This window comes from Ptiloglossa arizonensis, chromosome 3, assembly GCF_051014685.1.
Source record: "Ptiloglossa arizonensis isolate GNS036 chromosome 3, iyPtiAriz1_principal, whole genome shotgun sequence".
Classification (NCBI taxonomy): Eukaryota; Metazoa; Arthropoda; class Insecta; order Hymenoptera; family Colletidae; genus Ptiloglossa; species Ptiloglossa arizonensis.
This window is the reverse complement of record NC_135050.1, coordinates 7,635,064-7,658,199: the sequence shown is the minus strand read 5'-3', so window position 1 is coordinate 7,658,199 and position 23,136 is coordinate 7,635,064. Positions and strand designations below refer to the sequence as shown.

General features: G+C 37.3%; 1 protein-coding gene across 2 annotated transcripts in view; it reads left to right on the top strand.

Moving 5' to 3' along the window:
• Positions 1-23,136, top strand: part of Rap1 (RAS oncogene family member Rap1) — a 49,838-nt gene that overhangs the window by 9,587 nt on the left and 17,115 nt on the right. The window contains exon 2 of one of the 2 annotated variants that reach the window (XM_076305828.1): positions 16,620-16,734. The exons of the other annotated variant lie outside the window; for it this stretch is intronic. The gene's annotated coding sequence lies outside the window, so the exon portion shown is untranslated. The remainder of the gene's footprint in view (positions 1-16,619; positions 16,735-23,136) is intronic. 2 annotated transcript variants of the gene reach the window in all.

Below are 23,136 nucleotides of genomic sequence, written 5' to 3'. Positions count from 1 at the left end.
ATTAAGTGAGACTCTTTCACCATTTACTTCTTTGGCTGATGACTTGAATCAGACTTCGACAGCATTCAGCAAAAGTAGCGATGGGTTTGAACATTTCGCGAGCACATTTGTTTGCACGAGTACTCGGACTCGACAGTTATCTCGTATTTAATTTAACGTTCCCTTCGAATTACATATTCGAGACGCTATTGTTTGCGAATACACAAATTTAAATATTTCTTCTTTCACCATTTACTTCCTTGGCTGATGATTTGAATCAGCATGGCTCGAATCAGATTTCGACAGCATTCAGCAAAAGTAGCGATGGGTTTGAACATTTCGCGAGCACATTTGTTTGCACGAGTCTCGGACTCGACAGTTATCTCGTATTTAATTTAACGTTCCCTTCGAATTACATATTCGAGACGCTATTGTTTGCGAATACACAAATTTAAATATTTCTTCAGTCCCAATTGTTTCGAATATTTCGCTGCAGCTGTTTCGGTCGGTATAAACGAAGAGGCTTTCTCTCTTGTGAAATTTCCACTGAACGATTTTCCTGGTAAATCCATGGGTCAGACAAACGATACGCAAAATTTTGATTTATGGGGAACAGGTAATCGATGGATTACTGGCTCCATGAAGGAATTTCCCAGCTCGCCGACGTATCGGTTTCATTAGGGAAATATCAGACGCCCTGTATAATACCTGTAATAGATAGATGCTGTGCTATGACAATATTAAGCGAAGCATAGGGATAGTAATTTTGATAATGCAAAGCGTAATGCGGTTAGCAGTAGGTCCTATCGATTTTGTATCGCGGAAGCTATCGCCGTAAAGCAATCATCTAACAGAGTAGCTTTAATTAATCTGATTCTGTCTTCTTCCTCAATTGGATTACTTGTAAATACGGCTTTGGTTAAAAATAACTCGGAAAATTGTCACCGTTGAGGTGTTTTCTCGTTAGGTCTATTTTGACAGAAATTATTTACATATTACGGGTAAATCAAGATTGGGAATTATTCGAATCGATTGACACATTTTTTGTACGGTTACGTCGATCGTGTTTACTCGGTAATCTTTTGAAATTCCTTTCGTTCTGGTGGAATAAGTTGAACAAACGTACCGTTTCAGAAGTTATTCGAGAATTTCACTTGACTTTAAGGAACGAACGCCAGGGAATAGGTTACATTAAACCGCGCAAGGAAAACTCTTATTATAATGGTACGGCTCGGTAGAAGTGGCGTTTTATGTAACAAAATATTGGTCTTCGTGCGAGATATGTGAGATACTTGTTACGTTATATCTCATTTGTTACGAAATGAAATGCAAGAGAAGAAGAGGTCGCCTGTTACTTTTTCAGAGCGTATGAAATATTGTAGAGGGAAGAAGAGGCGGCGGTACACGAGTAAAGGAAAAGTATTGCTCGTTATTTTTTTTTTTTACAATACGTAAAATGATACGTACGAGTCTCAGGGTTAATTTTTACGATCATTTGTCGTTCGCGTAGAACGCACGAAAATGGTGTTCAGCAGTTTTGAAAAGTTGGCAGATAAAATTTCATTTTTTCCTTTAGGAAATAATCATTCGAGACAACGTTTTTCGGCGAACGTATAATTCTCAATTATTTAAACGTTGTTGTTTAATTTTCTTTCGTATTGTATTACAGAAATACATTTATATAAGAATATCCAGTAGTCGACGCGATCGTAAATATAAACGAATAAGGATTCTAATGCTCCGACAGATTTTGACTAATAAATCAATCAAGGCTCTAATAATAAACCAAACAAGGCAGGCATTTATAGCGTTCATCCTGGAGATGTTACATCCGCCATTGGGAAGCAGTCTTTATTGGCTGAATTAGAAATTATTAGAGGCTCGATTCAACGTCGTCTTCGTGAAAGAGTACAAGAATGTCACGTCCGTTTAAATATACACGTAATTAAACACCAATTCGCGTAACAAAGTTACAATTTTTTCGTGACAATAGTACAACCATCCCCAGATATAACAAAAGAGTACACAAGATACTTCTTCAAACTTGGCAATATCAAATATTCATTCCACTTTGGAGTATCCGAAATTTTAATTAATAAATCTAATTTTCATTATTTTAATTTTCACAATTCTTAAAATTTAATTTTTAATTTTACGTTACCATAATTTTTCGCAAAAGAAGTACAAGTATCTCGGTATTGGATACAAATCTTACTTCGTCTCCTTGAAATGGTCATTTTTACGGTTTGATATAATATTTTGATACACGCAGTATAGAAAATAAATATCAATTTGGAGAAAACAATAATTCGATATTTACCGAGTTCAAAGTAAACTACGCGGTATCGCTACGTGTCGGTTTCGGTTCGTTCTCGATTCAATTTTCTGCGCACCGTTCGATTATTTGCGGGCCTCGTATCAATTATTATCGTCGCTCGACTACTAGTATTCGTTGCAAAATTCGCGCACCGATCGCCGCCGCCGTGGATTTCATTAATCCCATTAATGCGATGGATTTCCAGCGGTGCGCGTTCACGGTTTTCCGTGTCACTGGTAAATAAATGCGAATACCGCGTACAGAGATTTCGAACTTCTAATTAAGATTACTTTGCCCCGCTTAAGGCGCGAGCCGGTCCGACAATTACGTCGAACCGTTAATTAGACGTTAATTATATCCGTCGATCCAATGTCTCGCCGTGACTTGAGGTGAAATAATACGGGGGTCGAAAAATGTGTTCTGAACGCTTCCTTCATGCGCGACAATGCCACTTCCTGGTAATTAGTATTGCTTTCCAGGCGTGAACTTCCATTATCCGAACGGTATACTTTGTCGATTATTCGACAAGTTGTAATCCTCGAGTGAACTCGATTTTCATTCAATTTTATATAATTCTATCGATAGTTAAAGTTTCTCGTATGGGAATTATTTTTGCGTTACGCGTTACACTTATCGAACTTATTTTATTCAACTTGTGCTATATTTACTTTGATAATTTATGATCTGAGTAACCATTCAATCGTCCAAACTGAATTAATTTGTACGATAGTTGTGAAATATTAAACGTAATCTAGCGTCGTTGAAAGAAGAAGCGAAATTAAACTTCGAGAAATAAAATAAAAGAATAAAAAGGCTGAGATATCGTTTTTATTCTTAAAGTAATAAATGTCACTTTCTTTAGTTATCATTTTGTCGTTTGATTTTTATGATACGTACGATAGTTATGAAATATTAAACATGATCTAGCGTCGTTGAAAGAAGAAGTGAAATTAAATTATAGACCTTCGAGAAATAAAATAAAAGAATAAAAAGGCTGAGATATCGTTTTTATTCTTAAAGTAATAAATGTCACTTTCTTTAGTTATCATTTTGTCGTTTGATTTTTATAATATTCTTCAATTCGCGTGGAAAAGAATGTATATAATCGTTGAATGGGAATCGCGAGGATTGGTAACACGTTTGAAACGATCATCATCGAATTATCTAAACTTATTAGAATCGTCTAAAGAGGCCAGACGTTAATAAGCAGTTTGAAATGATCCTCCTCGACGACGACGTGTAATGTGTGTGCCCCAGATGCGCGAGGCCGACCTCACAGAAACGATTCACTTCCTGTGCAATCAGGTCCGATCAATTAATGCTTGAATGCCTTCTTATTTGATCTCATAACGAACGTCAATCAGTGGTCAATTTGTCTTTCTAAAAGCGCGCCGAATTACTTGAAAAATCGGATCTTCGATCGACTTTAGAGATTTCATCGTTCTCCTTCGAAGGGGCGGCCATTGTGCGAATAAATTCAAACGAGCGTTTGTCGGAGGAGGGTTTTGTTTAATCGAAGCCTTAATCTGGGTCACGATTATTCCAACTAATAGTTGGTTCAATTACTCGTTCAGGTATTCTAGATTTCGTTTACAAGAATGGAGAGAATCTTTGGAAAAATATTCGTTAAGAATTACCGTCACAGTGCTGTCGAACAACGATTTCCCAATGTTTTTGTCACGATCGACTGAACGTTTGCTTCCCACGTTGTGAATTAATTTCGATCGATTATTTCGAAATTAAATGAAAATTGAAACAAGTGATCCGCAGTGACATCGGTCCGCAGGAAAAATTCTCCCAATGGTAAATTCAATGTTGTATTTAACCATTGGGTGTTTTTGTTTACACTTGCAAGCGGACAGAAAAGTAGATCACCCTGTAAATTACCGAGAGAATCGAATCTCGCGCGCTCCGGTCGGACATTTTAAGTTCCGCAGACCTATCGTTCTCCAGTCACATCGGTCCGCGGTCGAAATTCGCATCGAATCGTGAATCGCGCGGAACAGGACCGGGAACCGTACCGGTTAGGGTATTTCCAAGGGAACGAATCGACTCGACGGAATCCACGGGAAACTGAAGTAATTAACGCAACGCGCACCTATAAACTTTGCTCGACCGGACTGTGGAGAACTTGGTTTCTGTAAACTATTTTAATTAACAGCTGCATCGCTTCTACACACCATTGCGCGTAGGAAATTGAATTTTTTCTCTCAGTTTTCAAATAGTAATTAAGCCTTGTACGCAATTAACCCTTGTCCTCCTAATGGATTATTGCAAATCCATAGAACGTACCTCTACCATTTCAACGTTCTGTTATCCGGACGAAATATGTGTTTACAGAGTGCTTTTATTTTCATCGAGTTACTCTTCAGCGATGGTGGAAATAATTCCAATCGTAGCATTGATCTAGTATGAATAATAAAGACATGAAAATGATACTCTCATTCGACTCTGCCTTTAAGCGAATCGGGGACCTCAATTACGTTGCTTGAACGCGGGAATTGTCGTATATGAGAAATATGGTCGACATTTGACTATTTAAAACCAAATCTGTTCACAATTGGACGAACGATACCGTGAATGAAACAAACGTAATCGTTCTTCGGTAATCTTTGCAGGATACATCGATTTTCTGCAGACTCGTGTATACGTTTAATTGGGTTAAGTGTGTACAAACAGTTTTGTGCTTCCACTTTCTGGGCTCCGCGGAAGACGTTAATCGCGGACTAATGTTCCCTTAAGAGGGTCGGGTAATCTCCGGCCAATAGAGGGTAAAACTACCCTACTTTGTGTGTACCCTTTCCATGCCAGCCGCTCGCAGCGGACTCTTCAAATTTTTGCGCGCTGTTTCAGCTGTTTTGATATATGAGCTTTCTGGAAACCGAACCGATATGAACTTCATGGTGCTAAAAAGTACAAAACTGATCAAATATATCCCTCGTGATCTATTTTTTTTTTTTTTTTTCACTTTGTTAAGCAACTTGATCCTTTCATATTTTAAGTACTCCAATTTTCACATTCAATTATTTACGTCACACCACTCTTGTAAAACATAACTACTTATTATTAAGTTAAGACCCAAGACAAAGGTCCAAATGTGTATTATTTATTACATTAGGTTGTTCGGAAAGTCATTTCGTTTTCCAAAATGGAGAATATATAATTTAATGAAATGTTTATGCACTCTAAAAAAATCGTGTTTCATTTTCATCAAAAAAAAAAAACAAAAAACAAAATGACTTTCCGAACAACTTAATGTATTATAGTAAATAATACACATTTGGAACTTGACTTTGGTCAACTTAACTTAATAATAAGTAGTTATATTTTACAAGAGTGGTGTGAATAATTGAATGTGAAAATTGGGGTACTTAAAATATGAAAGGATTAAGTTGCTTAGCAGAGTAAAAAAATAGATCACGAGGGATGCATTCGGATTGTTTATGAAAATAAATATGTTTGCTTAAACGTGGGCAAGGGGAGTAGACGAAATAAAACGAAGAGTTTTAAACGTAGACAAGAACGAAAGATATAAGTTAATAAAAAAATAGACATTAGGCCATTTAACTTCTTGTGCTGCCATTTTTTTCTATTTTCAATCGTGCAATAGATGCAGTCATTCGAATTGTGTGATTCGTCTTTTGTACATTTGGTTTTTTAGTTACATTATAGAATCATTAAGTGCAAATATGGATACTTTTTGAAATATTATCTCGCATTTTGACTTCAGCATGATCACTTCAGCTCTATTTAAACCTATTTCGAAGGATTTTTACAAATTTCTCGTTGTTACAGCTGTTCGAAGTACGTTGTTAATTCTTTTCTTATAATCGTAACGGTTGAACTAACAAACGATCGAAAATGAACACGTACATAGGAGTACCGGATCAAAATTATTTCCGTTAAAAAATAAATCTGAGGTTGTGACATTACCTCGAATAATCGAGGTTCCATTATATTAGGGTGCATTTTTTTTTAAGCGTTTGAAATATACGTTTTAAGTTAGCATCGGTCACCAGTGACCACCGTGGTCGACATTCAACGCGTCGTGAAAGGATTTTCAAACATACGGAGATATTAAAATTAACGGTGTGAACGTTGATTCGAGTTAACGTTGCATCAAAGTGCATCGGTGCAGCCCGATTGTGCAGTAGCAGCGACCAGGTGGCTACACCTGTCATTGTTACATGGTGTACGCGACCGCTGCAGGGTGCAGTAAGGTTAAATAAATATTGAGACCACGTCCTTTGTTAATGGTACTTATTGTTGGAAACATTCATATTGCCATTGTTCAATGGAACTATGAGAAAGCGTTGAGTATTCTTCCATCGAGGTAAAATGAGATCTAACGGGATCGAGTTAACGGAAAAAAGTTCTGCCATATTGATGAGCGTTTAATTAAATAAATGACCGGTTGCGCGTTTACTTAATTTATACAATTATAAATCGATTCGATTAATTTTTGACTTTTGAACTTTTGCCTGTAAGAATAAATTTTAACCGACAGTGTATCTGTTGGTGCAAATGTACAAAAATATCGCGTTTCATGAATTGTTTTTGGCAAGTTCGCGTCTCTCTAATAATAGTTCTGAATGTTCGATATATTTTTACACCGAGAGGAATTTTAAATTAATTTTTTCAATATTTGCAAACGCCCAATCGAATGATTTCTGTGACATTGTTGTTTGATTTTTTATTGATCCGTGAAGATTGATTTGAATGGCAAGGTGAAATTGCAAAAAAGAATGTCAGTTTGTATTAATTTTAAAATCTTTGAAACGAAAGCTCGATACTCGATAAATTATATTTGCTTTTATATTGCGAAAAAGGTCCGTCAAAGAGGTACTTGATTCTTTGAATGCCCGTGTTTGAAATAGTTAAGAAATATTAAAACATAGTGCCTGTTTAAAATAATTGTTAAAGAAATAGTTGTAAATTTCTTCTTTGAAACGAAACAATTTTTATACGATACTCATGGCTTCACTATTCGCACCCAGAAACTCAGTTTTACTTGGTTGGTAGTTTAACAGTTACAATTTATTGAAAAAAGTTTTGATAAATGTGCCAGATATATATTAAATACATGTAAAATATTCATTTTATTGTATACTCCGTACACGTTGACGCTAAAAATGGACAGAGGGCTGCACGTGATTATTGAACAGTGAAATTTAATTCTACGACATCGAAATGAAAATATAGAAGAACAGTTAAATGTATTTGAAAGTAAAACTTGTGCCGACAGACCTTAAAAAAAAACTATACTTTGCTTGATACATCGTCTTTCCGAAAAAGATCGTCATCGATCAGCTGTGGACATTCGTTTTGAAATTTTGTCAAAAATGAATGTGAGTATTGGTGTCCAGACAGTGTGTCGTCTACTAAATGAGTTTGGACTAATGGAAACAGTCGCTCGCAAAGAAAACCACTTACTTCTATAAACAATCTGAAAGAACAGTTGACAGTGGAAGAAGTATATCAAATGGACACAAGAAGAATGAAGTTACGTAGTTTTATCTACTCACCTTATGGACAAGTCTAAATTTAATCGTCGGATCGGATGGAACAAGAGAATATTTCGATTAAAAATGTATTAAATTATACAATAATAATAAAAGAAAGGACTACTTTGAAAAAAGAAGATAGATCGATTATGTTTTGGGAAACAATGGTAATAAATGGAGTTGTACGAATACGTCGCATACAGGACATAATGGATTAACATTGTTTATGTAAATGCTTCAGAAAATGTATTATTACGCGAGTAATGATTTGTGCAAGGTTTAGACATTTTAAATGGATAATTACCTGAGCACACTTCTCGCAGAACAGAACAATTGTGTCGATGTAATGAAATTACATTGGATTTAAATCCAATAAACATGGTTTAAAATAATGTGAAAAAGGCAATTACAAAACAAAAAATCCACCTAATCTGAAGAATTTATTCAACGTCGTCCATAAAGTATGAAAATGAAAAGCAAAGGGACAAAATACTAACTTAATTTTACAGTAAATATTTGTAAATTATAATAACCTCTGCTATCGTGTAAGTAAAAAGTATATATTAATATTAAAGTGTGTTCCTATTTATTTGTTCGCGTAAAGTATCTATTATTTATTCCTAAACGAGTACCATGATTTAAGAGGAAACGTTCACAGAAATCCAAAAGTAATCCAAACAATACAAAGTATTCAATTACATACTATTTGATATATAAAAACAAAATTTTTAGTTAAATTTATAAAAATAATTTATATATTCGCCACTATGCGTTCAAAATATCACCGAAGTTTCAACAAAAACCAAGAAGGAATCTTTCCGAATATTTATAAATATATAGAAGGAATATGGACGCTTAGTAATACATAATAATAAAATAACAGTATTAATAATAATAATTTCTTCCACAAATAGTAGTTCCTGTTCGACGACGAAACTCTGAAATAATTCATGAAAATTGAACATTGTTTCCTACAATAAATAAAACTTACATCTTTTTGAATCGAAAGAAGACTTGTATCGATCTTTCTCGAAATATTTTCGAAAATTCGCTCGACGGTAACCGGACAGAGAGATTTGGGGCACAAAACTTCTCCCGGTAGTGTAGTTTAATTATAACGTCGCGCGAGAATTGTCGTGTGTCTGAAGGCTGACACGTTATTCTCCGTATTATGACGCGACGAGTCAGGAGTAAGCTGATTCTCTCAGCGTTTAATCATTGCTGAAGCAGCTATCCGTAGATGCCTCGCTCGCCTACTAACTCCGTATTTAACATTGCGCCATAAAAACTTGCAACGTTCCGTTCGCGAATATTTATCGCTTTGAATATTTTCGACGGGGAGCAATCGGTGCTCGTTTCGCTCGAGAATTCGCTGACAATGATTTACGCGGTTCAGACGATTCCGTTTACAGCCGAGATGGTGTAGATTTATCGCGATTATATACAGGTTATTAGTCGCCAGTGAAAGGAACTAGTTTGCGCGAGAAATCGCGTTCATAAGGACATGTAAACGTTCGCGCGTCTCAATTCGAGAAACGGCCGGTAATTTTTTACACATGGTACGTCTTTTACATTCTATTATCCGCTTCGTGTTTCGTGTATCTGGTTTATCACGTTCGCCGAGTAAGAACGTTGAATTGTATTCGTTCACCGAATAAGAACGTTAAAGTATTCGGTTGTTCGGGAAGTCATTTCGTTCTCCAAAATGGAGAATGTGTAATTTAATAAAATGTTTGTACACTCTAAAAAAATCGTGTTTCATTTTTACTAAAAATAAAAAAAACGAATGTATTGGGTTATTTGGAAAGTCATTTTGTTTTTGGTGAAAATGAAACACGATTTTTTTTAGAGTGTACAAACATTTTATTAAATTATATATTCTCTATTTTGGAAAACGAAATGTTTTTTTTACATAGGCACGTCTTTTACATTCTATTATCTGCCTTGTGTTTCATGTATCTGGTTTATCACGTTCACCGAATAAGAACGTTAAAGTATTGGGTTGTTCGGGAAGTCATTTCGTTCTCCAAAATGGAGAATACATAATTGAATAAAATGTTTGTACACTCTAAAAAAAATCGTGTTTCATTTTCACCAAAAAAATAAAAAACGAAATGACTTTCCGAACAACCAACGAAAAACGTTTACCGTTCAATTTTTACTTATTTTTGGACGAGGAATATTATGGTGTAACTATTGGTTTGTTCGAAAAGTCGTTTCGTTCTCCAAAATGGAGAATACATAATTTAATAAAATGTTCATACATTCTAAAAAAAATCTTGTTTGATTTCCAACAAAAAAAAAAACGAAATAACTTTCCAAACAACCCAATGTATTCGTTCACCGAATGAAAACGTTTTATTTTTCTACATTTATACCGAGATTCTCCAATGGGTCATTTTCGACCCAACCTCCCCGAAACTTGCTCGCCAAGATTACCCGCGCGGCGCAAGAATCGAATCGCGTTGTGACGCGACTATGCGAAACGTTGGTTTACTTAGCCACGTTGGAAATGATCAAGGAGTCTTTATAGTCGGTGTTTCGAACGCACAGGTTGCTCTAACAATGTTAAATGGAGGCCTGTGTACACGGAACACAGGAAACCTGTATTTTCGCTGTAGCGCGCAGCACAGGTTCCGTTTAATTCTCGCAAACCATCGGTGTTGACACGTCTCGATAACAACTTGAAGAATTATTCTTCGTAACGCGCGACCATACCTTGTACGATTACCTCATTTTGTTCGGTGTGTGTCACTCCGTGTTTCAGCGCTGTGCACGACGTTTGAATATTCTATAGAGAAGAGAATCGGTCGAAACGATCGTAAAATTCGTTAATAATATTACGTTTCGGTACCTTTTTGTAATTTATAAAAGTGTGGGAAACACCGACACCGAAATACGTTCCCACGTGAATTACCGATCGCGAGTTGAAATATCTCGACACGGTCGCGGAGTAAATTTCCTTATAGACATTTTGTATAAATATTTACAAGACGCGTGGTAAAACATGTAGCTAGCAACTTTATTCCATAGAGTAGCAGGAGAAATTCTTTCGAACGTGTACCTCGTGAACGATAGTATTTCGTTCCGAGGTTTAATTTAACAAAGCACACGTTACTTGTGTTTCACTTAGAGTTGTTGGTTGATAGTTCACAAATTGCATAGAATTACGTCGAAGTAAAAAGCGTAGCAATACGTTAGATAGCCGGCCATTACTTAAAGAGGTGAACGTAGTACCGGGTTATCGCATTCAGCTGGCAAAAAGAACGCGGGTACCACGTTTGAATTAAAACTCTCGGTCGTATTTCCCGGAACGCGTACCAGCACGTTAAGGTAAAAGAAAAATGTACTACCACGTTTTCAGATCTCGAGAAAAGTTTCCAGCACTGCGTTCACCGGTTGTATCTTTCGGTTTTAACCGGAAAATAACGCGGTACCGTGTTATTCCTGTCCGAACAGAGAAATTGATATACAATTTACCGAATTTCATCGCCGAGTTTTTAATTTCGAAATTTCTTTCGTTTTCTTCTCGACGTGATTCTCTACGCGTAAAACCGCAAAGCTCGGGAAGAATTTCGAGGTCCCATTAGTTATTCCGCGGCTGAATAACAGGTTTCAATGGAATAGCCGCGTTACGTTTAGCGACTATTTTGCCACGAAGCGCGAAAGTAAACATACGTTTGTAAACACACGTTTATCTTGATCCGACGATTGCATAACAGCTTTCGATTCGAACGTTATTGCCACTTTATGTATTCTTGAGCACGCAAATTCCTTGCTCGTTGAACTTTTACGCGATTCGGTAAAATAGACAAATTCCGTGACGATCGATCGTATCGCGCCAACGGGACCCACGAATCGATAAGCAATGAGAGAATATAAGATCGTGGGACGAAAACGGTTCGAATAATCGTCGTATAATACTCGACTTCGTAAATCGAAGCTCAGATTAACTCGATCAATTTACGAAGAAATTGTGCGATAAATCTTCCGCGGACGTTATCAACGAAATTGGTTAATCGATCAGGAGCTATAAAGTATTATAGTCGAGTGGACAGTGTGCTCGTTAATATGTAGATCTTTGGTGTCCTTTGTCGATCAAAATATACGTCTCTTTAACGGTTGTAAGTTTCAATGAGACACAATCGATGCGAATTTGAAGCAAGCTCTGTTAAGTAAACCGTATTCGTCGTATTTTATTCCGACTCGAGGGAATCAACGACTCGTTGAAAATAACACATTGCTAATCAAACATAGATCTCCCTTTTACGACGTGGCGGATGACCAGCCAAGGCTGAGTGAAACATTCTGCGTAAATATCGAACACGGTCTCCCAAGTGTTCTCAAAGGCGCGATTTTACTTTCGAAACTTCGTTTCGTCATTTCGGGTAACGACGGTACAACGAAATATGGAATTCAAGTACCGTAGCACAGTTCCGTAGCGAGTGTTCGCTAAAACAATGAGTAAAATTAGTTTTGTACACCAAGAACATCGAGGTAATAGAATTACCACGCGATCGATCGTTCCACTGTGTATTGTCAAAAATATTCCATCCATTTCCGGAGCGACCTATTTACCAAAGTAATATTGTATTTTCGAAATTCTCGGCTGCGATGTGCCACAGCGACTGTTTAATTATGGTAATTCGATGTAATTTCCAATTTCCCGTGTAAAGGGAGCTTATTGCGATTTTCAATTAATTACAGCCATTGAAACGATTCGCGTGGTGTACGTTTCGTTAATCTTCGTAGGATTTGAAATTCGAATGCTCGGCGCACCCTTTGTGCGTAAATCCAACGGTTACGTTTACGAACCGTGCGCCCGGAACGCCTATGGGCGTTTCTCGCACACAGTGAACCGATCGAAATTGAACGGATCGGTACATTTAGTCACAGCACGGGAGATACGTAGCGTACGTTGCAACAATTACACATTTTAGTGAATTGAAAGAATTCTCGACGGAGTTCCACGTTACTTTACGAAATAACCGAATTCTTGACTGAAAGTGTCTCCTTTCCTTACATCGTGAGAAATTGCTTTCGTCTCGGCGAAGCAGACCCAATGTAATCTGACGTTTCTGTACAGTGCTGTCGTAGTACGTGGAAGCTTGTCCTCGTGGAAGACTATTATTATTGACTTTTTCATCCCTCTGGTAATTAAGAACGCTGTCAGAGGTCCATTAAAGCATTATAGCCGCTTTGGCGATGTTAAGAAGCAAGTTTCAGCGCTCATCGCGGCCTCTCAGGCTCCAGAAGACTTTTAACAATGACGACAGGCTAGCGCCTAGTCATGGACATAGTTATGACGGTGATTATGAAAGTGGCTTGAATCAATTCTTCTTCTTTTTTTTTTTTTTCTCTTTCTTCAGTTATTTTTGTAACGCAAAATTCGTGAAAAATTCAATTTTTCCAAGTTCCGGGGACGCGTCGCTTGCCAGTCGCATCGGTTCGCAAACGAAACTCGCTCCAATCGCGAATCTCGCGTTATATTCGTTCGCATTCATAATTTCCGGCACAGTTATCGAACGATATCGCGAAGAATTATCGATGGAAAAACCAACGCCGTGGAGAATTCGATGCGATATTAATTAACATTTCAAGTCGGGTCATTCTTGCTCGAACTGGCTTCAGAGTTTAGCCAACAAGTGGAATGAAACATTCATAAAAATAGAATACTACACATCTATCGGCGCTAGTTATAAAAGTATTTCTTATTTTATTTTCGTCCTCGGCAAGTGTCAAGTGAATATTCAGTCGGCTCGATTTCGACCCCGTTACGCTCGTCCATTTTGCGCAGATATTTTCAGAATACACGAATCGGATCGTGTTGGGTGGCGTCTGCACGAAATGTTTTCTTTAGCACCGAGAAACGCGCCGAAGGGTGTTTCTAATAATAATTAAAAAATGCTTTCAAAATTCTTCAAACATTTTCATCCAATTTATATTTGTTTCAGATTTTGAAAGACCGGTCGTACATATTATTGTATTCAAATATTTCATTCAATATTTAAAACGACCACTCGGATAAAAAAACAAGTATCAATTCGATGAATTTTTAATTATTTTTCGGTGCATGCTCGGTACTAAATCAACCATATTATTGTATTAAAAACACGCACAATGTTGAAACATTTATTACGAATTTAAAAAAAAAAATCGTCCTAACCGAGCGATTGTAACGATCGTTGCTGATTTGTTTTTCAAAAATATTACCGTCAAATTATCGTAATTTACTTGACACTTGAAACACTCTGTACACTTACAGCGGTCGCATTATTCACCTCGTGAATGAGGTATACGAGACAAATACGAAAATACAAATTTAAACTTAACCGATTGATAAAATTCTTCCTTCGAAAAAGAATCGTTTCCGAGCTAAAAAAATTCTACCGTGTCCGTGCTTCCGTGATATCCCATATACGATCTACGGATACGTGAATACATATATAAATTCGCACGAGGACTAACAAACATGTAAAGCAGAACAGAAACAAATAGAAATTTAAACTTAACCGATTGGTAAAATTCTTCCTTCGAAAAAGAATCGTTTCCGAGCTAAAAAAAATTCTACCGTGTCCGTGCTTCCGTGTACGATCTACGGATACGTGAATACATATATAAATTCGCGCGAGGGCCAAGAAATATGTAAAGCAGTCGAGAACCCGGGATAGCCAGCTCACCGCGTGGAATTTATCAATTCGAAAACAATTCGAATCGGCCATACTCGCCGCGTTCTGGATCGATATCTCGAAGGGAGAGAACGATTATCGATTCACGGCAGGTCAGCGGTCCCGCGGGCGTCCTGTGTTCCACGCGCGGGCAATCTTACATACCATCACGGTTTCCGGTTCTCGACGACAGTTTCCGGCATCCGCGCGTCACCAATTGGCCGCAGGCACTCCCGTGCTTCTGGGACATGGATTGACCCAGTTGCTTCAGAATCCAGATTCACTAGAGGGGCGACGGGTGGGGGGTGGGGGGTGGGGGAAGAAGGGGCGGAACGCACAGCGACGAGTGTGTTTCTTTGACATTTCGCGGATCGCTGGCAGGTAGCCGGTTTAATTTACCGACAGCCGTTTTATTTCCTTCCGACGGACGGGAAACGAAATGAATTTGACCGTGTTCGTAATTACGACGTCAATCCGTTCTTCCTTTCGAAGGAAACGATAGAGGGTGACTTGTTCAGGAAACGGGTTGAACGTCACTGCTTCGATGCACAGCGATTCCTCGACAACAAATTCGGGTCCTTTGAACGGTGTCAAACGATCGTAGCGATTTTATTCCAGAGATTCACTTGTATCTTCTCATCTCCCAAGTAAAACATTCATTCTTCCGTTCGTCGAAATGGAAATTTACATTTCTTTCAGAATATTTTCGCGAAAGTATTGTCGATGGATTTGACCTTTTTCGAATGATTTTCAATTGAACGTAATACCAATAATTTTTGAAAAACCTTCTGCAGTTTATACGGAAAAGTATACGGTTGTGGTTGGACTCAAGTTCAGCGAGAAAACATTACAGATTCATTGATGATAGTTTTGTGAAGATATATCGAGAGATACGAAAATTGGAATTTTCATATCGTCGGGATAATCGTCGGTGAGCTGTTTCGATGATAATTCCGCTTGTGAGAAACGTTTTTCATTTTGGGTAGAGGGCAAAGAATCGTTTGACAAGGAGAACGGGCTGGATATACTGAGAGTGAGAGAGATATAGCAACGGCGAGTGAGCCTCGCTGTATATACACTCGACGGTCGATAGCTGGAAGCAGTCGTTCAATCTGTCGCTCGTACTATCGCTAATAATCGTTAATATCGTTTCATCTGTTCGCAATTTAGAAAAGTCAGGATATTGTTAATATTCCGCGTAACCGTATCGGCATTTATATTATAATATTAAAATTTATACGCGTGTGGTTCGATTGTAACTCTAGTGGTTTTTGTGTTTGTAAAACGAAACGAATAACTTTCTGAGAAACATGGAGTACAGGAAGTAGTCGAACCGAGATAAATCCGGTCTGTACGGTCGGGATACGAAGAAAGCCAGAAATCTGTATATAGTAGAAAAATTACTTCTGGTTCAGGTACTCGCTATTTAGCGGTATCTTTCCTCCAAGATCGCTACTTTAATCTATCTGACCATCTATACTCCGGCTATTTTAGTACGTTGGTTTTCGTTTCCATTTATACAGGAGAATATCCAGATAGAAATATGAAAACCTTCCCACAATTATTTTCCTTCCACAGGAAGTAAGTGTTACAGATTTGAAACGAATCGCAGTTATCATAATTTTAGAAATTATATCTAACGAACTCGAGACGTATCACAAAAATTTTACACAATTTTAATTTCGTAATATTAATTACTATATACCAATGTTCGAAAAGATTATCGTATACAATTATTAGTGTTGATTCAATTCTTACATATTTTTCTGTCGTCAAACTTGAATAATAATAGGTAAATAACAAGGACAGTCGTGCTGTTAGATATAGATACGATTTAATTCTACAGGCAAGATATTTTCAACAATATAATTCCACATAATATCAATATAATCCCAAATAATATATTTTGGGAGCCTATTGTATTCGTAGTATATATATATATAATAATAATAATTCTGTTAGAGCAATGAAACAATATTACACAAATAAAAAAATATAGTTTTCTTATTAGTTACTTTTGAATGTTGAACGTATGGTTGAATCTGAACACGAAAGCATTCAATATTTTCTCGTTGAGTCGTCTCTTTTCCTCTTTTATCGAAATATTTTAGCGACAGATCTCTTCATGTCTTTGTGGTCTTCTTTTTTCAGGGAAGTGGCGTCGCGATAATTAACAAAAAGAGGGTGCAAGGTTGAACGGGGGTGGCACTCGACTCGAACACGCCTGTAGTGGTTTACCGATAACGTTTTCCTGAATTTCCAGTGGGTGAGTCCTCCCTTGAATTTTTCACCAATTTGTCTAAATTAGTAGTGTTGTAGCTTTTCGTTGATGAAAAAAATTTTCCACAGTGTGTTTAATATTCTCATTTTCAAGATCTCGAAATTATACACATTACAATCACGTTGATTTTCCATTTACTGCTGCAATTTTTATCGTACACCGAATTTTACTTTCCTAAAAAAAAAAAAAATAAAATAAACAAAAACAAATTATTCAAATCGACATGAATAATTTCAGTTCAAACATTCTTTACATTTTCGATATAGAAAATTCATTTAAAAAAAAAAAAATCGAAACGAAATCGTATCCATTGTAAATTGGATATTTCCCCACAAATATTGATATACAATTTACAATTTTTTATTGGTATCAAATTTTTAAATTGATTAATTTCGTTTAAATATTTTGTATAAATAAATATGAGATGAATCTTTACAAATCGAATCGTCATTTTTTAGTCGTATCAATAATGCAGGGTTTATCGAAAAATTTACTTTTCCATTTGTGCAAGGAAGATTCACAAGAAATCATATAATCCTGAAAGCAATTCCTATCACGGTACGGAACTTGAGTTAGTATTCGCATTACAAGCGGAGAGCGACTTATTCGCCCGGCTGATCCGACATTTTTCTCATTTTTTTCCACCCCTTTTTCTTTTTATTTTCACATCGCAGAAATAAATTGCACTTACTAAGTGTTTGCGGAAGTAAGTTTTCCGTGGTGATATTACTATTACGCAATTTTTTTCTCCGGATCGTTTAACTCTGCGAGAAAACGTAAATACGTTTGCTTACAAATAGAACTTTTCAATTCATTTTTGTTCCTTTTTCGAAATTGTGCTTCGCTTGAATACGGTTTTCTTTCCACTTCACGGAGTTCTATTCCCGAATTCGTTTCAATTTTACGAAAATTAAAATTCCTAATAATGCAATTTTTTATTGTGTTTTCGCCTCGCGCCGACTTTTGTAACGGTCGCTGGAGACAATGAGTTGAAGTTACAAAATTTTAGTTTCAAACAATATAATATTTATAATTAATACAATGGATACGCATATAAGAAAGCGATGGTTGAATATTTGATCTGCTCGTGATCGTAGTCGACCCGCCCGTCGGCGTCGATGCTAAGACCGTAACGTTTTTGTTTGTTATTGTTCGATCTGTTCGTTCGGATCGATTGTGAAAGACTGTCGAATTCTTCTGGCCACATCCTGGAGGAAAGGAAGTGGTCCTTCCCCCTCCATGCGTGCTTGGTGTCGTGTGTCTGGTGTCGCGTGCAAATCCCATCAGTTAGTCCACGTGGACTGCGTTGCGTCGGCCGTTGTCCGCTCGAATTCTGGGAAGGCTATCTCCTTGGTTCTCGACGGTCGTGTCGTATTGTTTAGGCTACGGGATCTCATAGCTTCTTCTGGAAATCGTTTCCTATTTGTAACTCATGCCGCTCTTCTTGAAACTATCCGCTCCTCGCGGCGCTATTTTCCAAAGGCCTAGCCGCCCGATGAGTGATGCTTGCTGTGTCTCGCGTTGGTTTGGTGACTGCCGATCGTCCGCTGTCCTTGTTTGTATAAGGAGAGTCGCGAAGTCCCAACATATTGGGACGATGAGATTGGCAAGATTCTTTCGAAGAAAATAAGTTCAAATACAACCTTATTTGGATCGTACTTTCAATTACTCCTACTACAATGTTTCCCAGAAATTCAGAAAAAAAAAGAAATGAAATTGTTAAAAATCGTCGAAACAAAGTCGTGTTTGGATTCATTTTCATCGTGAAAACTTCCTCGATCGATCGACGATACTCTCATAAAGGTATATCGTGAAATATTAACAATTTTATTTCGCGTTGATCGTTGACACCGAGCGTGTAATGCGAGACTCGCTCGTTGTTGCTCTATCTCGCTCGATCTTGGTGCATCTCATTGACCCAACTTTCGAGTGAACCGGCGGTCTTAATTTCATCATTTGAAAGTGTAAATTGCTGTACCGTGTAACACACGTACAAACTTTGCAGCATTCTCACACACGGTCCACTACTCCTTCCAATTTTTCTCTTTTACACCGAGCTTGAAACACACAGTTCTCCCTTGCAAAAGCCACTGAATGTAACGAAACGATTGAAGGGTCTAACACGTCGAGAACGAGCATCGACTGCTTGTAAGGTTTACCAGCCTCGTAAAGGGATACGTCGAAGTCGCGAAAAGCCGATAGTTCCGTCATTAATTCTGCTTCGTTAGAAGTTCGAGTACTCTCTCCCCTCTTTTCGCGAGAGACTCGAATTAATAATGTTTTGCAGGAGAAGAGCGCTGCAGTGCAGCCAATTGCATTCTCAAGTGTCTCGAGACCGTGTTTCACCTTGTTCCTTCGTTCGTAATTAACATAAATAATCGAGAAAGGAACGTTTGAACCGCGTTTGTTGTTTCTTTATCGCTGACGTTGATTTAATGTACATATCGATCGTAAAGTACGAATTTTGAAAATTCGTTACCGCTCGGTCCGTAATAATTATTTCTTGCGCGGTACTGGAACTGTAATTAAATGTATCACGTTATACGGTCGTTGTCTGACATTGTGTATTCATAGAGTTAAAGAAATCACGGTATTATCGAGCGAACGGAGAAAAACAGAACGTGGAAAGAAATTGTTTTAGATACGCGACCTTTGACCCCGGTTATAAGAAGTACGTCTTACGCGTGGAGAGGTCTTAATCTTCAGGAAGATGATAGAGCAATTTTTTTTTTGTTTAACGTCGACACTTCTGATACGAATATTTAACAGCGTGTACAATTTTACCCAGAGACTGAAAGAAACAGTTCGCTTTTAAAAAAATTCTGCTAGAACTGTTTTGTTTACAAGAATATCTGTCCGTACGGTATTTTTATTGGAAAAAAAACTTTTACCATGGAGAACTTTTTAAAAAAATTGTTCCTGCGGAACAAATATTTTAGAAAGTTTGTAATAAAAGTTCCACGGGTACAGTTGTTTCGAAACTTTTATTAGAAATAAGTTACTACTTATTACCGTAGTAACGTATTTCTAAATAATAATTTAGCCAAAGTGGTATTTTTCACAGTGTTGAAGTGTATCTATTTTTATTGTACAAGATTTTTATTTCTGTTTCATAAATACTGTACGGACGAACATTTTTGTATCCAAGAACTTTAAATATTTGTTCTCGTTGCAGCTTGTAATATGAAGATCTTTTTTTTTTTAATTCCATTTAAACTGTTCAAATGAAACCCATTAAAAAAGTTCCGTAACAGTTCTGACGATTTAACAGTCAGAAATTTCTACCATCTTGAATTTTCAAATTGAAATGAATTTTTCCAAGTTTTCGAAATTAATTACAATTTCAGAAAAATGGATATAGTAACTCTTCATCATCAACTTTACAGAAAATTCCTCCCATATTGAATTACGATAAAAATCCTGAAGCATATATTTTAATGGAAATAAAAAACTTTCATATTTTTTCTGTTTCAAATTCAATCAGATTCAAACATTAATTATATCGCGATACCTAAATGTTAATAAATGTCAAATAAAACTTCTACTCTTCTTCCTCTGCAACATGTTACATCTTCGACTGAACTTGTGTTTTGTTTTGTTATGATAAATAATACTCGTGCACTAGAATATCTAACAGACTTAACAGATGGTATATTGAAATAATTTCGAGGTATATCATATGTGTTCCTACATTGGTAGCACTTATCGTAGATGTTGGAAAAAGTAGGAAAATTTCCCCTTTCCTTCTCTCGCGAGGGTACTTTCCTGTTAAATCTATGCGAACTGTGATTTTTCTGAAGAGGGTACACATCAGTCTCCGTATCTCCGAGGGGATGAAGTATTGCAAACGTTTATTATCTCCATGGTGATTCGTATAATCTGAACTCGTTAGCGAGAATTACAGAATAAGTGGAATCTTCGAGTAAAAGAATATTTTGAAAATTTTATCCTTCCACATACTTTTCGCCTTTGTTGCAAAATAGTTTAGACCATTTTTACCCTTGAAAGATAAGAAACTGTACGAAACGATCATTTTCCTTTTTATCGACGGATGATACAGAACAGTAGTTCCCGCTTGTAAGAAAATATTTTACCCCGCATAGATGAAACCGATGTCATATCCTCCACTGTTTCTGCGTATTGAGCGCGAACGATCTCTATCATTCACGGAGTGTAATTACTGAAAATAAATTTTGTATATTTATTACGATATTTATTTAAACACAGTATCAGTAGAGTAAAGAAGATTTCCAGAGTAAAATGAGTCCAAACACGATTATATTCGGACTATTTTCATCAATGCGTTATTCGAATAATTTTGAAAACACCTTTAATTGCATATAAATTGAAAAACAGTTCAAATAAGATCGTGTTTGGATTCATTTTCACCGGGAGAATCTCATCGATCCATTGATAATATTCTCACGAAGATAAGTACAATAGGAAAATTCGAACTTTTTATTAACAGATAAGCGTTGTTTGGCAGACTCGGATCACATTTATTTCAAATATTTCTACAGAGTTGAAGCAACCAATTGGATGCAGCGAAGTGACGAGAGACACAGCAGTAGTCAAACGGTGTAGTGAGATTCTTCCATTACTGGTGTACGTCACGGTGGCCCTGACCGGCCAAAATATTTGGCGCGCACTTCAGTCGTCGGAGATTTCGCGGATCCTTTTCGCGGTCGCTAGAAGTGTTTCGTGCACAACGATACGACGCAGAAATCATTTGGAGATGAAAAATGGACGGCGAGAGCACTCTTCACTTCGCTCTTACCTTACGAACGCCGAGTCCCTGTGACACAGTTTCGCACAATAGAGTAGTCCACCGCTTTTACCGAGGCTCTGCGCCATTCTTTTTCATTCTTAAAGGCCGGCCTCGCGGGCTGATGTTCATTTTTAATCGTCGTACCTCTCAGACTAGCCGCGTAACAATTTCTCGATATTCTCTCGCGTGTTAATCTTCCACCGAATTCTTTTATTTTCTCATTCAATCCTTGCATTTTCACCAGAGAAGGACATCGATGTTGAGCTTAACAAGGTCCAGCGCGAGGCTTTCGCAGTCGTTTCAATTGAATTTCGTACAATTGAAGTTTGGAAATTCGGCAAAAATTTGAACTGAAAAAAGAAAGAATGAGTATTTTTAATTTATTTTCTATTGTTAATCTTGCATATTAGCGCGTAAAAAGTAATTTTATCGGTGCTTAGAAGCGAATTACAGCGTTTGGTCTTGAATTTGATCTAGCAGAGTCTTGTTCATTTTTTTTTTTTGAAAACTTGCACGATTTATTTATAGTTTCTTCTTGTACGCTGTTTAAAAGATCTCAAAGTGCCAGTGAAATGTAAAATATTTTTGGATTCACGATTGGAGCAAATTCTGCGGACCGATGCGACTGGAAAGTAATCTGCCCGTTCAATGTTCAATTCGATTCAATTTTTACTCGGAATCGATTCAGGATCGTTAAGAACTACGAAAAGAGATATACACGGAGCAACTGTTAATCTGTACATTGAATTAAAACGGTGAAAATATTAAAAACATTGAAATTTTAGAAATTCCGACGAAATTTTCACGCAGTTTCCTTCCCTGACTATTCGAGCGAAAAATACGTAGTCCGAAGTGAAGTGTTCCGATTTTTCCCGCAATAATGGCCGCTTTAGAACGAGGGTTTCGCAATTTTCGCGAGCATCGAGAGTATCGGAGTTGCGTCTGGCTTTAAAAGCTCATAATTGTGCGGTTCTCGAATCAATGAACCGTTAATTGGTTTCCAGAATAATGCAAGGAACGGGTGGCACGATAATCGTGCCGCTGCGGACAATTGCGCATCTACGAAACTTCGCCGAAATATGCTCGAAGAATCTCTAATTAACCATGCTTGCGGTGTAATTGTATATTTGCAATTATTTTCGTAGAAAACTAGCCGGGAACGATCAATGGACCATCGAGCACGTTCGCGACACGCCTCTCGACCGACATGGCTGCCTCGAGGATCGAACTTTTACTTTTTTCTTTTCTTTTTTCTTTTTTTTTTTTTATTATATTCCGGAAGTGGACGACTCGTGCGCTTCAACGACGCTTCTCCGTGTTACTCTCGTCGCGACTCTGATGAACTTTGATCAACCTTCATCGCCTTTAATTAAACGCATCAGTGTCAAGACGTCCACTCGAGACAATTGCAGACTCGGAATGCACAGGCATGGCGGATCCAAAGAGTGTTCTTCGCCGAATAAAAATTAACTATCCGAGGTTAAGTTTATCGATCCTTTCCCGAGACAGCTCGTCACGCTTGTACCGACTTTTACTGCAGTCGTATCAACGATAAAAATGATTTCCAAAACTCTACCTCGAGTTGCGTAGGAAATCTTCCTTTTTGTTTGCCTTGGTCG